At 42.9% G+C, this 16,106-nt stretch overlaps 1 non-coding gene across 1 annotated transcript; it reads left to right on the forward strand.

Moving 5' to 3' along the window:
- Positions 1–12,783: 12,783 nt before the first annotated feature.
- On the forward strand, positions 12,784–12,873 carry trnap-agg (transfer RNA proline (anticodon AGG)). Its single transcript is given in 2 exon segments — positions 12,784–12,819; positions 12,838–12,873. It is a non-coding gene; the product is annotated as a tRNA-Pro (tRNA).
- The last annotated feature ends 3,233 nt before the right edge of the window (positions 12,874–16,106 follow it).

Consider the following 16,106-nt stretch of genomic DNA (forward strand, 5'->3'; position numbering starts at 1 on the left):
TTCGTTCTGAAGTTCTGCTCGGTCTTCTGATGGTTGGCAATATTTCCATGTTTTGCATTATACACAGATTTTGAAAGTCTGACCTCCATCCCAAGCTCTCGGCCATTACTATGCCGGGAAGAGCAAGAGTCATATAACCTACTCCTGGCACCTTCACTACAAACTTTGTTCCAGTCCGAAAAACAGCTATGAGTTTTTTTCCTGGCACTCAGCCAATTTCCTATCCGTGTTGCTCCTATCCATTTTATTCTCTGATCTGGGGCGGCACGGTAGCACAGTGGTTAGCACTGCTGCTTCACAGCTCCAGGGTCCCGGGTTCGATTCCCGGCTCGGGTCACTGTCTGTGTGGAGTTTGCACATTCTCCTCGTGTCTGCGTGGGTTTCCTCCGGGTGCTCCGGTTTCCTCCCACAGTCCAAAGATGTGCGGGTTAGGTTGATTGGCCAGGTTAAAAATTGTCCCTGAGATGTGTAGTTAGAGGGATTAGTGGGTAAATATGTGGGGGTAGGGCCTGGGTGGGATTGTGGTCGGTGCAGACTCGATGGGCCGAATGGCCTCCTTCTGCACTGTAGGGTTTCTATGATTTCTATGATTTCTATGATCTCCACATTTACTCACAAGCTGTGATGCAGCACCATATCACATGACCTTTGGACGCCCATTAAGAGAATTACCCTCACAAACCATCTCTGTTGCTCAGCATTAAACTCAAGCAAGTTGACGAAAAACGATTTGATCTGAACAAATGCATTCTGGCTGAATTTGTCAAAAAGCATTAAAGTGGGATGTTTTCTGCAGTGAAGATATGGATGCTATATCTGCTGACGACACAAGGATAGATCGGAAAATTGGGCATTGGCGAGGGCATTTCAAATATTGTGCACACTACTTGTCTCCTTATCTTAAGAAATATGTTAATACATTAGAAAAAGTTCAGAGGTGTTTTACGAAACCCTCACCAGCTCTGAGCGGGTGATCTGATGAGGAAAGGATGTTGACGTCAGGTTTGTATCCACGGGAGTTCAGAAGAGTAAGAGGCAAATTGAGTGAAAGCTTTAAAACGCTAAGGGGTGCCAACAGTGTGGATGTTGAGCGGATGATTCCTCCTGTCCAGTGTTGCAGCTGTACTGAATATGTCTCTGGGTGTATATATTTGGTCTCTTGGTTCTGCGTCTGTTTCTAATGCTGTTGTACTGTCCACGGAGGGCGCTCTCTGATCGCTTACCGAAAATCATGGCCTCCTTTTGCAGAAAGCGACTATTTGCCGATATGCAAATGGGCGGAGAAAATAAATCCCATCCCATCACATTGTATCTTCCCGGTTCTTCTGATTCAACCTTTAACTTCAATACATTCATTTAACACAAATGTCCTCATTCTGAATTGAATATCTCTGAAATAGACAACATTGAATTGCAAGCATGGCTAATCAACAAAATAGCGCGAGTCACTGCGAAATACACATCCCATGGTACTTTTTTGAAATTGACCAAAGTCAGCTTTCAAACAAAAGCAAATATCTTTCAAGGGAAGAGATTTAAGAATGATCTGTTAATTATACGTGATCCTTCTTTATTCGGTGTGTGAAACATTCTGGCACTTAAATCTCTTTCATCGACCGGAGGCCCAGCAGTTCCGCACTGATTCTCGATTTCCTCATCTGTCTGAGTGTTTTTCCCTCTTTCTTTATTCGGAAGAACAATTTAAAAAATAAGCTTCGAAGCAATGTGTGCCATTTCCTCTAGTTCAGTTACACTTTCACTTGTGTCTGTCTTTATGAGCCCGCACTACTGGTAGACATGTTTCAGATGGTGATTAAATCTGTTAGTCTGCACCGGTAAACGCATTAAATTTTGTTGCGGACTGAACGAGTTGCGAACATATGTACAAACAATACAAACATTTATTTCCTGCCATTGCATCCTAAATAACAGCATTTCTGATTTTCCGAAAGGCAATTGAATTAATGTACGATCAGATTTTCCGAAAAGCATTTGAGTTGATGTAACATCGAGATTCACATAATGTTGAGCAATGATGGTGGCACAGTGGGACGGCACAGTAGCACATTGGTTAGCACTGCGGCCTCACAGACACCGGGGTTCGATTCACGGCTTGGGTCACTGTCTGTGTTGAGTTTGCACGTTCTCCCCGTGTTCCCCGGGTCCTGGTTTCCTCCCACAGTCCAAAGATGTGCAGGTGAGGTGGATAGGCCATGCTAAATTGCCCCTTAGTGCCAGGGGGGCGAGGTAGGTAAATACATGGGGTCATGGGGATAGGGCCTGGGTGGGATTGTGTTCGGTGCAGTCTCGATGGGCCGAATGGCCTCCCTCTTCACTGCATGATTCTAGGAAGTTAAACCATGCAGGCTTCGCACTCCCTTAATAAGAATGGTCCGAAAGTGCTTCTGCCGGGTTTTGATCCGGGGATCTTTCACGGGTGAGGCGAACGTGATAACCATGACATTACATGAACAGCTGACAGCATATTTTAGCTAATCGGCCTGTCTGCAATGTCCAACTGCGCTGTGTTGCTGCAGGTTCCAATGGTTAAACTGAGAGCCCATGTCACTGAATTCAAGAAGAAAACCGGTATTTTCAACCTGATTTCTCAACTTATCTTGAACATCAAAATTTAAAAGCTTTCGTTTGGCAAATATCTAAGTGCCCATTCATTAATGCATCATTTTCATCTTCCTTCGAATAATCTCAACAAATTGTAATCAAAAAGTAAATTACTGCGGATGCTGGAATCGGAAACCAATAGAGAAAATGCTGGAAAATCTCGCAATGTCTGACAGCTCCTGTAAGGAGAGAAAAGGGCTGACCTTTCGGGTCCAGATGACATTTTGTGAAAGCTCATTGAGCAGTTGTACTCAGTATTTGTTTTATTATTCAATATTTAGTATCAATGCATTATTTAACACATATGTCTTCATTATGAATTGAATATCTCTGGAATTGAATATCACTGAATTGCAAACATAACTGACCAACAGAACGAATCGAATCACCGGGTAATACAGATCGCAATTTTGAGATTGATCATAACCAGCTTTTAAACAAAGTGAACTACGTTTTAAATGGAAGTGATTCAAAAATTAACTGTTCGTGACACTTGAGCCGTTTTTATTATGGGCGTGAAATATTCAGGCGCATAAATTCCGGCCATTTATAAGAAAATCCAGAAGATCTGCACTGAGTCCCGATTCCTTCATCTGTCTGAGTGTTATTTTTTTATATTTATTTGTTGTGAAGAACGATTTTAAAAAAGAATCGTCTGGGAAATGAGCGCCATTTCCGATAGATCACTTACAATATCACTTGTGTCAGTCTTCTGGAGCAGACACTACTATTAGATATATTTCAGACGGTGATTAACTATGTTAGTCTGCACCCATAAACCCATTAAATTCTGTTGTAGACTGAACGAGATGCGAATATGTGCTCGGTGTCAAAATCGAAACGTTACTTTCCTGTCAGTGCATCAAAAAAAAATCAGCATTTCTTATTTTACAGAGAACATTGGAGGCCGATGTCAGAGCAACAATAATATGCCTGTAATATTGAGGTTCAGATAATGTTGAGGAACGAACTGAAATCATGCAATTTTCCTTCACCCGACATGAGAAATCTTAATGAATGTTGCTGTTCCGTTTCGAACCAGGATCTTTCCGCGTGTCAGACGAACATAATAACCACTGCACTCCAGAAACAGCTGGACGCAAGCTGCAGCAAATCGGCCTGTCCGCAATGTTCAACTGCTGCAAGTTCCAATGGCTAGACTGAGAGCCCATGCTTCTTAATTCAGGAAGATAACTGTTGCTTTCAATCTGATTGCTCAACTTATCTTGAACATCAAAATTTATAAGCGTTCTCCTGGCAAATATCTAAGGGAACAATGATTTCTAGCCTTTCATTATTGATTCATTCTATTGCTATACGATAAATGGCAGAATCATAAAGGGTGTAGATACGCAGAGGGACCTGGGTGTACAAGTCCACAGATCCTTGAAGGTGACGTCAAGGTGGAGAAGGTGGTGAAGAAGGCATATGGCATGCTTGCCTTTATAGGACGGGGCATAGAGTATAAAAGTTGGGGTCTGATGTTGCAGATGTATAGAACGTTGGTTCGGCCGCATTTGGAATACTGCGTCCAGTTCTGGTCACCACACTCCCAGAAGGACGTGGAGGCTTTGGAGAGAGTGCAGAGGAGGTTTACCAGGATGTTGCCTGGTATGGAGGGGCTTAGTTATGAGGAGAGATTGGGTAAACGGGGGTTGTTCTCCCTGGAAAGACGGAGGATGAGGGGAGACTTAATAGAGGTGGATAAAATTATGAAAGGCATAGATAGGGTGAACGGTGGGAAGCTTTTTCCCAGGTCGGTGGTGATGTTCACGAGGGGTCATGGGTTCTAGGTGAAGGGGGGGAGGTTTAACAAAGATATCAGAAGGACATATTTTACACAGAGGGTGGTGGGGGCCTGGCATACGCTGCCAGGCAAGGTGGTGGAGGTGGACACACTGGGAATGTTTAAGACTTATCTAGATAGCCACATGAACGGAGTGGGAATGGAGGGATACAAAAGAATGGTCTAGTTTGGACCAGGGAGCGGCACGGGCTTGGAGGGCCGAAGGGCCTGTTCCTGTGCTGTGTTGTTCTTTGTTCTTTATTCTCATCTTCTTTTGAATAATCTCAACCAATTGTACTCAGCAATAAAAGCAAATTACTGCGGATACTGGAATCGGAAACCAAACGAAAAAATGCTGGAAAATCTCACAACGTCTGACAGCCCCTGTAAGAAGAGAAAGGAGCTGACGTTTCGAGTCCAGATGACACTTTAACAACGTTCATTGTACAATTGTACTCAGTATTTGTTTCAATATTTAGTCTCAATGCATTATTTAACACATATGTCTTCATTATGAATTGAATGTCTCTGACATTGAATATCATAGAATTACAAATATAACTGACCAACAGGAATCGAGTCACCGGGGAATACAGATCACAATTATGAGATTGACCATAGCGAACTACATTTAAACAAGGTGAACTACATTTAAATCGACGAGATTGAAGAATTATCTGTTATTGACACTTGAGTCTTTTCTTTTTTGGGTGTGAAACATTCAGGCGCATAAATTCCGGCCACTTAAATGAAAGTTCAGTAGACCAGCACTGAGTCTCGATTTCCTCATTTGTCTGAGTGTTTTTTTTCCTATTTCTTTGTTTTGAAGAACGATTTAAAAAAAGATTATTCTGGGAAATGTGTGCCATTTCCGAAACTTCACTTACCGTATCACTTGTGTCAGTCCCCTGGAGCACATACTACTATTCGAAAAGTTCCAGATGGTGATTAGCTACGTTAATCTGCACCTATAAACTCTTTCCATTCTGTTGTTGACTGAACGTGATGTGAATACGTGCACAGTGTCAAAATCGAAAGGTTTCTTTCCTGTCAGTTCGTCAAAAAGCTATCAACGTTCTTATTTTACAGAAATCATTTGAGGCCGAGGTCAGAGCAAAGATCATATGGCTGCAACATCAAGATTCGGATAATGTTCAGCAACGAAGAACTAATACAGATAGGAAATATACAGTAAATGGCAGAACCCTTAAGAGTATTGATAGGCAAAGGGATCTGGGTGTACAGGTATACAGGTTACTGAAAATGGCAATGCAGGTGGAGAAGGGAGTCAAGAAGGCATACGGCATGCTTGCCTTCATCGGCCGGGGCATTGAGTTTAAGAATTGGCAAGTCATGTTGCAACTTTATAGAACCTTAGTTAGGCCGCACTTGGAATATAATGTTCTAATTTGGTCGCCACACTACCAGAAGGATGTGGAGGCTTTGGAGAGGGTAAAGAAAAGATTTACCAGGTTGTTGCCTGTTATGGAGAGTATTTACTATGAGGAGAGATTGGACAAACTTGGTTTGTTCTCACTGGAGCGACGGAGGTTGAGGGGAGACCTGATCGAAGTCTACAAGATTGTCAAAGGCATGGACAGAGTGGATAGTCACAAGCTTTTTCCCAGGGCGGAAGAGTTAATTACTCGGGGATATCTGTTTAAGGTGCGTAGGACAAGGTTTGAAGGAGATGTACTAGGCAGATTGTTTACGTAGAGAGTAGTGGGTGCCTGGAGAGATAGTGGAAGCGGATGCGCGAGTGACTTTTAAGGGGCGTCCTGACAAGTACATGAATAGAATGGGAAAAGAGGGGTACGACCCCCGGCAGGGTAGGGTGCTTTAATTAAGTCGGGCAGCGTGGTCCGTGCAAGCGTGGAGGGCTGGTTCGTATGCTGTAATTTTCTTTGTCCTTTATTCTGAAATCATACAGATTTCCTCACCCTAAATTAGAAAGATTAATGAACGTTTCTGCCCGATTTTGAACTGGGAACCGTTCACGTGTGAGGTGAATGTGATAACCACTACACTACAGAAACAGGTGACAGCAATGATAGCAAATCCGCCTCTCTGCAATGTTCAACTCCGCTGTGTTGCTGCAGTTTCAAATGGTTCGACTGAGAGGCCATGTCCCTTGTTTCAGGAAGATAACCGTTACTGTCAATATGATTGCTCAACTTATCTTGAACTTCAAAATTTTAAAGCGATCGCCTGTCAAATATCAAAGCAACAATGAATTCCACTCATTCATTAATGCATTATTTTCATCTTCCTTCGAATAATCTCAACCAATTGTGCTCATTAATAAAAGCAAATTACTGCAGACGATGGAATCTGAAACCAAAGGAGAAAATGCTGGAAAATCTCACAATTGTCTGGCAGCATCTGAAAGGAGAGAAAAGAGCTGACGTTTCGAATCCAGATGACATTTTGTCAAAGCTCATTTTAAAATTGTACTCAGTATTTGTTTCAATATTTAATATCAATACATTATTTAACACATATGTCTTCATTCTGAATTGAATATCTCTGAAATTGAATATCACTGAATTGCAAACATAACTGACCAACGAAAAGAGTCGAGTCACCGGGTAATACAGATCCCATGGTGTTTGTTTGAGATTGGCCACCGTCAGCTTTTAAACAAAGTCAGCTATAATTAAATGGAAGAGATTGAAGAATTATCTGTTCGGTATACTTGAGCCTTTTTTATTATAAGTGTGAAACATTCAGGCGCATAAATTCCGGCCACCGATAGGGAAGTCTAGTTGATCCGCGCTGAGTCTCCATTTCCTCATCAGTCTGAGTGTTTTTTTTCGATTTCCATGTTATGAAGCACGATTTTTAAAAAAAGATTCTTCTGGGAAATGTGCGCCATTTCCTCTAGTTCACTTCGAGTATCACTTGTGCCTGTCTTGTTGAGCACACACTCCTATTTGACATGTTTCAGATGGTGATTCGCTATTTTAGTTTGCACCTAAAAACCCATTAAATTATGTTGTACACTGAACAAGATGATACTATGTGCACGTTGTCAAAATAGAGACGTTTCTTTCCTGTCAGTGCGTCAAAAAAAATCAGCATTTCTTATTCGCATTTGAGGTTGAGGTCAGAGCAAAGATAATATTGTTGTAATGTCGAGATTCGGATAATGTTCAGCAACGAATTGAAATCATACAGGATTTCCCTCATCTTACATGAGAAAGCTTAAAGAATGCTGCTTCCCTGTTTCGGACCGGGGACTTTTTGTGTTTTAGGCGAACGGGATAACCACTCCACTGCAGAAACAAGTGATAGGATTGGGGCCTCAATGGGCCTGACTACAATGTTAACTCCACTATGTTGCTGCAGGTTTGAATGGTATGATTGAGGGCCCATATCACTTAATACAACAGCACATCCCTGACTTTCAACCTGATATCTCAACTTATCTTGTTCTTCAAAATTAAAAAGAGTTCGTCCGGCAAATGTCTAAGAAAGCACCGATTTGTGCTCAATCATCAATGCTTCATTCTTATCTTCCTGCGAATAATCTCAACCAATTATACTCAATATTTTTTTTCATAGAATCATAGAATCAGTGCAGAAAAGGTATTCGATCGAACGAATCAGCAGCGACGCCAGGACATCATAACCAGGCCATTTCCCTCGTTTCCCCCGCAACGCTACTCCTTTCCCATGGCTATTCAATCTAACCAAAGGGTAATTTAGCATGCCCAATCCACCTTGGATCTTCATTCAATTTTTAATATCAACACAGTTATTCAATATGTATGTCCAAATTCTGAATTTAATATCTCTAGAATATACAATCGGTCTGACTGCATTGTACAACTCCGCTCTATTGCTGCAGATTCGAATGGTTAGGACTGAGAGTCCATTTACCTCAGTGCAAGAAGACAACCGTTACTCTCAACGTGATGTCTCAACTTGTCTCGAATTTCAAAATTTAAAAGCGTTCATCGGACAAATGTCTAAGGGAGCAATGATTTCTGCTCAATCATTGATGCGTCATTCTCATATACCATCGATTAACTTCAAACAGTTATATCCAGTATTTGTTCGGTAATCAACATTTAATATCAATCCATTTATTTAACACAGATGTCTTCATTGCGGATTGAATATGTCTGAAATATACAACATTGAATTGCAAATATTATTGACCAACAAAATAAATCGAGTCACGGGTAATACACATCCCATGGTGCTTTCTTGAGTTTGACCATGATCAGCTTTTAAACCAAATCAAATATCTTTAAAGGGAAGAGATTCAAGAATGATCTGTTAGTTATACTTGATCCCTCTTTATTCTGTGTGACAAACATTCTGGCGCCTAAATCTCGTTCATCTATAGGAGATCCAGACGGTCTGCTTTGATTCTCGATTTCCTCTTCTGTCTGAGAGGTTTTCCCTATTTCGTTATTATGAAGAACAATTTTCAAAAGATGCTTCGGGAAAATGTGCTCCATTTCCTCTCGTTCAGTGACAGTATCACTTGTATCTGTATTTTTAAGCACACAATACGATTAGACATGTTTCAGTTGGTGATGAATTATGTTAGTCTGCATTTATAAACCTATTAAATTCTGGTGTGGACTGAAAATATTGCTAATATGTGCACGGTTTTAAAAAAGGAACATCTATTTCCTCTCATTGCGTCATGAAAATACAAGGTTTCTGATTTTGCTGAAAGCTTTTGAGGCCGAGGTGAGCGCAAATATAACATGGCTGTAACATCGAGTTTCGGATAATGTTCAGCTACAATCTGAAATTATACAGACTTCCCTCAACCTTAATGAACACATTTCATTAATGCTTCTGCTCGATTTCGAACGTGGGCCGTTGCGTGCGTGAGGCAAGTGCAATCAGCACTACACCACAGAAACTGTTGGCTGCTCCGTAGCCCAAGGGGACTGTCTTGAAATGTTGCAACATTCATTGGGAATGCTGTAGACGCATTAATCTAAGAATGATCGAAAATGGTTGACAATGGCACAGAACGATGAGAGGCTCATCAATCCATCAGATCTATGCGAATTATTTTATGAGGAGCTAAACAATTAACATGTCGTTGAGGGATTGGTGGGTCGAAAGGCCTGTTCCTGTGCTGAACTGTTCTTTGTTCCACTTTCAATTTCCTCCTCTCATTCCATGAAGCTGATTTTTCTCCCTTTTAATTCATTGAAAAATCCCCATTTGAAGAAGGAGTTTCTGCGGAATCCATGTACAATTTGCTTTAACAACCTTTCCCTTACCCAATGGCAGGAAGTATTGGATTTAGCTTCGCGATATAGTTTTCAATGTAAACATATATTTATTTATGCAATTGATTTCATATCGATTTTAGAAAACGAATTTCAGTCTGATGAAGCATCTCCTCATTATTTCTGAATTATATCTAATATAAAGACATTTACTCCACAACATCACACAGAGTGTGGAATATAACAGACGCGAATGAATCACCTACACCTGAAACAGTCTTCTTGTGTTGTCCTCCTGTGTCCCGAACATCCGAACAGAGAACCTCGAGAATGGATGCGGAATCTGTCGTGTTCACACGGACTTCACACAGGGCAACACAGTAGCACAGTGGTTAGCACTGCTGCTTCATAGCTCCAGGGACCTGGGTTCAATTCCCGGCTTGGGTCACTGTTTGTGTGGAGTTTGCACATTCTCCTCGTGTCTGCGTGGGTTTCCTCCCACAGTCCAAAGATATGCGTGTTAGGTTGATTGGCCATACTAAAATTACCCTTAGTGTCCTGAGATGCGGAGGTTAGCGGGATTAGTGGATAGATATGGGGGTAGGGCTTGGGTGAGATTGTGTTCGGTGCAGACTCGATGGGCCAAATGGCCTCTTTCTGCACTGTAGGGTTTCTATGATTCTATGATACACGGACGGCGGAATGTGGCGACGAGGGGATTTTTACAGTAACTTGCAGTATTAATGTAAGCCTGGTTGTGACACCAGTAAATAAATTCTGCACACGGACGCATCCAGAACATGTTTGGCGGTAAAAATAAATACATCCATTATTGCTTAGTCTGCAAAAGGGTCACGTCGAGTCGTCAATCAATGATCACCATTGATGAGAAATAGATTTCTGGCTGCTCCTGTTGTTAAAATGTCGTGTTCCATCGCAATGAATATCTAACACGATATTGCCGCACTTACACCACACCAGGGAATTCCAGTTCAGGAAGTTTACTCTGGAGCTAGCACGCTTTTTCCGTTGCCAATGAGTTCATTTCTCTTTTGTGTGTCAATGGCTGTGTTAATCTGCTTGGTTATCTTTCTTAGTGATTGTCCGTGTGTCTAGTGGAACAAGCTGCCAGAGGGAGTAGTAGAGGCGGGTACAATTTTATCTTTTAAAAAGCATTTCGACAGTTACATGGGTACGATGGGTATAGAGGGATATGGGTCAAATGCGGGCAATTGGGATTATTTTAGGGGTTTAAAAAAAGGGCGGCATGGACAAGTTGGGCCGAAGGGCCTGTTTCCATTCTGTAAACCTCTATGAATCTATGTTTGAGTCGATCGGTTTGGGAATCTATCACATAGTTTACATGTCTCTATGTTGATTCTGTGCAGTATCCGAGACTTCTCGTGAACACGGAGGTGGAGGTATTCATGCATTATCATGGTGAGCAACGCAAACTAATAGGTGTCAGAAATCTGCAGAATAATTCTGGATTTTTAACGAGGGACGTTAGAATTGATGTCACTGTCTGGGCATATATCTATATGGTTATATATCCTTATTCGTGTTGGTCTTTCCGCGTGACCGTGTGTGTATCTGTTCTCCGCATGTCTGCTGGGTTTCCTCGGATGCTGTGGTTTCCTCCAATAGACCAAAGATGTGCGGATGAGTTGGATTGGCCATGATAAATTGACCCCTAGTGTCAGGGAGATTATATGTGCGGTTACGGGAATAGGGCCTCGGTGGAATTGTGGTCGGTACAAACACTCTGGGCCAAATGGCCTCCTTCTCTACTGTCGGGGTTCTACGATTCTACGATCTTTATAAGTGTCAGTCTTTTCAGGTTGCCGTGTGTGTACCTGTTTCCAATATGCGGCTGTGCTGTCCACGGGAGAGCACTCTCTGATCACTTATGAAAGATCACAACCCCTTTCTAAAGGAGTTGTCTGTTTGAAGATGTAAAGATGGGCGGAGAGATGGAGTCCCCTTGGACCTCATAGCATCCCCCTGACTGTTTCAACATCTCCAATTGCAGATCTGATTCAGACAGTGATCAGTCTCTCTGTTTCTGGTGTTCAGACTCGAACCATGGGGGTGAAACTCTGTCTCACTCTGGTTATTGTCCTGATTGCAGGTTTGTCATTTTGAACTTCTGCGTGACATCTGCCAGTCACCAGATTCATTCCCCATTTCCATCTCGAGGGGATTATTCCATTGTTGTTACTCCTTCTAACCCACTGCGTGTCTGTTGCCTATTTTCAGACATGAGTAACGGTGACTCAGTGTCCCAGTCAAAACAAGGAGTTCAAGCAGCAGAGGGTGAAGATTCAGCAATACCCTGCAGTTACTCGGGATCGAGTTTAAGTATACAACATTAACTGTTCTGGTATCGCCAGTATACACACCGAGCTCCTCATTGACTGCTCAGAGCCGCTAATTTACCGATACGGCTCCAGGTTTCTTATACTGCAGCGGGAATCTCAACCTGAAACAAAGCACTTTTCACTTGCCCATGAAAGATTTGAAGGTGACAGACAGCGCCGAGTATTACTGTGCACTGAGAGTCACAGTACATGAGGCTCCCGCGGGCCTCAGACAAAATCTGGCACAGGTCGATAATCAATGATTCATTGTCAGGACAACACATGGGGTTAAACTTCAGAGAAAATTTACTCATCGTGAACGTGACAATACAGCCCCGTCTGAGTGTTTTCTCTCACTGAGGTTACTGATTGTCACTGTTGGGAAATTTGACATGTTTTTACTCATATTACGATCACATCAAGTCCAATCGCTCCCCGATCCTTTCACACAAACCCGCAGATCTCCCAGGTGAACCATGTCATCAATCTGTACTTTAAATGTTCCAGATCTTTTAACTGTCTGACAGACCACACCTTTCAAAAGTGATCAAATATCAGAGGCAGACTCAGAGTTGTCACATGTCGAAGTCGCTTGGTTAAAATTATTGACTGTAACATGTGTACTTTATAAACAAAAGCCCCCAGTTGCAAACAGTCGAGGTAACAATATTGGACGGATATTTTTCTGGTGCTTAAAGTCCACAAATGCTGATGCGGTGAGTTATTTAAACAATTTCGGCTTTCACTCGAGGTGTCAGAACTGCTTTGTAGAAAGTTAAACAATGTTTATTTTGCTGGCTACTAACGTGCAGGCTCGTTGGTCTAGGGGTATGATTCTCGCTTAGGGTATTTCGCCCCGTTAACATGCGAGAGGTCCCGGGTTCAAATCCCGGACGAGCCCCTCATTTGTTCGTTTTGACCAAAATATTGTGTTCAAAAGGAGATATTGTGATTTGTTTCAGGTGCAAAAGGCGGGATGGCTTTCTGCTGACTGGCTCCGAAAAAGAGTCATAAAGGCACAAAATTTTACAGCACGGATAGAGCCCACTGGGACACCCACATGGCAGGCGCGGACATCCATCATGTCTGCGCCTGTCACGTGACAGCTGGGCGGGAAGCGTTCGTTCTGATTCTCGCTCCACAGATACTAACCCAGTATTTTCTGTTTCTATTTCAGATTTTGAAAGTCCGCAGTGTGCTGCATTATATTAGACTTTGGGCTGACACGTGGTTTTCTATGGTTTTCTATGGTTCAAACTCACTCTGGTCACAATGTTTGCCTAACGCTCTGCTATTTTGTGAGGCTCTGACAGTTTTTGTACAGGTTCAGCCCAGCTCTGTTTCTCTGTGGGTCTCAGTGCGCAGTAACACACGCCAGAATCTGCCAGCTCCGTTTTAGACACTTTCAGCGGGACGGTGCGGGTTGTGTAATTGAGCTCCGCTAAAAAACGGTCCTCTGGGAATCTCTCTGTGTTCTCGCTGACTCTATGTCTCGTCAGCAGGAACTCCATGGTCCCGCTGGGATATTGACGGTACCAGAATAAGTAAGGGGTGTTGCTTGTAGCTGTATAATCACAGAGCAACTGAACATCATCTTCTTCAGTGACGGTGACTGCAGCCGCTGTTTGTGAAACAGAATCTCCTCCACAGTGTCCTGGAAGAACGCAAAGAAATATCAAGCTAAACAGTGCGGCTTCGCATTAAACATCACATCCCCCCCTTCCCCCCCAGCCCCCCCCCCCCCTCTCCCCCACCCCCTCCCCCACTCCCCAAAATCTGCTGTCATCTTGAGCAATAATCTCAGAGATAAATCACACAGCAGAACAGAAGCATATATTTTTCACAGTTCAGTGGCTGGAAGGGGAAGGTGCTTGTGGTGATTAAATAACATTTCCACCATAAACACCGTCCGTTCTAACGAGATCAGTTTCATGTCTTCAGTTCCTGTAACTGGAAACTGCTCACGGTCTGTCTATTTGAAGTTTGATGTTTGCCAAAGTTATTCGCTGATGTCAGAGGAGCTTGAATCCCAGTCCAAACTATTCTCCCTCGTTCCCTTGGGGAAATGTGTCGAATCCCAACAGTGTTCAGCGTTGAGGCCAGCGAGAACGGGATAACTTTTCCATGTTGAGATCAATACATTCCCTGATCATCTACCCCTACCCCTTTGTATTGAGCGAACCGCCTGACTGAATATAGTATGTGGCAATGATGTATCTCACAGAATTGAGCAACTTGTGAACCTACCGGTTAACAGAGTCGCCGCTGTGAGGAATAAATACAGAGTAACAGGAGATATGTTTGCAGAGAGCTCGCGGCAGATTTGGCCAGAAGGGGTTGAAGCTGAAATTGTTTCCGTCAACAGTTGGGAAGAAGTTGAGTCATATCCGGGCCCCTGTTGATTGGTTCGCTGCTGAACACATCATCAGATAACATCCAATCGGCTTCAAGCTCCCTTGTTCTCCAATTCAAGCAATGATCTCACAGCTCTTTTATCTCCAATTCAACCCATCGGTGAAGAGACGAAAGAAACAAAGTAAATTTGGTCAACCCACGACAGGGGATTACTTTTCCCTTCAGGCGTCATTTCAGGCACTGACAGGTTTCCTGAGTTTTGATGGCTCCGTTATGGCTGCAGAGTGATAATATTCAACATTGCAGCAACATGACAAGCAGTTTGTGATCAATTAGATTTGGGATAGCCGCTATGGTGCGGGGAGGATGAATGTTTAGCTGAAATATCTACTTCATAAGAAGTGACAAAACAATGAATGGTCTGAGATATCTCTATATGATGTTCCCTCAATTTGTAAATTTGCAGTGTGTGAAATCTTCTTTCAGAGTGGAGGAAAACTTGCCTCCCCATTGGACTGCTGATCCAAACAGTGCCAAACAGAAAATAGCAGCAAAGATGAATATCTAAATAAAATCTCTGCTAAAACAGCACAGGTGAGATTGATCAGAGTTAGAACAGCACAGGAAAGCTGTGGGCAGAAGCTGCCATCGGCAGCGTGGTCACGGGTAGGATTTATCTGCAAAGAGCTGAACTCAATAACAATGTTACTTTGGAAATTCTATAACTTTGCTTCTCTGTAAGAGCGGCAGCTGAATTTTCATTCCAGACTGCGGCCAGCAGGCTCGCACCAAGAGTGTGAGCGTTAGTAAACGATTCAATACAAAGCGAAATCTTTATCAGTCATGTGGATGGAAAGCGGGACCAAATAGCTGAGTAGCAGATTGGAGAGTTTCTGAATTATTGTACAAGGTGACAGAAAAAGCACTAAATGTTTACGTTTAAGTCTGAGAAATGGAAATGGGCATAGTTTTCAAAAATCAGTAAAGCCAAGAGCAGTCAGGAACAAATAGGCAGAGAAAGGTGTGGAATACCACTTAATGTATCATAGAAATCATCATAGAAATCATAGAAACCCTACAGTGCAGAAGGAGGCCATTCGGCCCATCGAGTCTGCACCGACCACAATCCCACCCAGGCCCTACCCGCTAATCCCTTCTTTTTTTTACCCGCTAATCCCTCTAACCTACGCATCCCAGGACTCTAAGGGGCAATTTTTAACCTGGCCAATCAACCTAACCCGCACATCTTTGGACTGTGGGAGGAAACCGGAGCACCCGGAGGAAACCCACGCAGACACGAGGAGAATGTGCAAACTCCACACAGACAGTGACCCGAGCCGGGAATCGAACCCGGGAGCTGTGAAGCAGCAGTGCTAACCACTGTGCTACCGTGCCGTATGTATCTCAGATCGATTGAGCAATCTTGTATCAATTAGGTTGATTTGTCATGTTAAATTAACCCGACTGTAAGGGGGATTAGCAGGGTAAATATGTGGGGTTGCGGCAAGAGAGCCTGTGTTGGATTGTGGTCGACGCAGACTCGATGGGCTGAATGGCCTCCGTCTGCACTGTAGGGATTCTATGATTCTACGACTGTAAGTTAAGATTATCAATTAATATAACTGTGCAACTGGACCACACCAGTTGCTGTTTTTTGAGTGTTTTTTGTTGCAATGTTAAGAATCTCCGTCACTCTGTGGAAACTGAATTTGCCGTGTGTGTGTGAGCGCATCCTGCTGGGCACTAACTGGAACTGCCAGTGTCGGTTTTTTGTACCGC

Source organism: Mustelus asterias, unplaced genomic scaffold (assembly GCF_964213995.1).
Source record: "Mustelus asterias unplaced genomic scaffold, sMusAst1.hap1.1 HAP1_SCAFFOLD_96, whole genome shotgun sequence".
NCBI classification, from domain to species: Eukaryota; Metazoa; Chordata; class Chondrichthyes; order Carcharhiniformes; family Triakidae; genus Mustelus; species Mustelus asterias.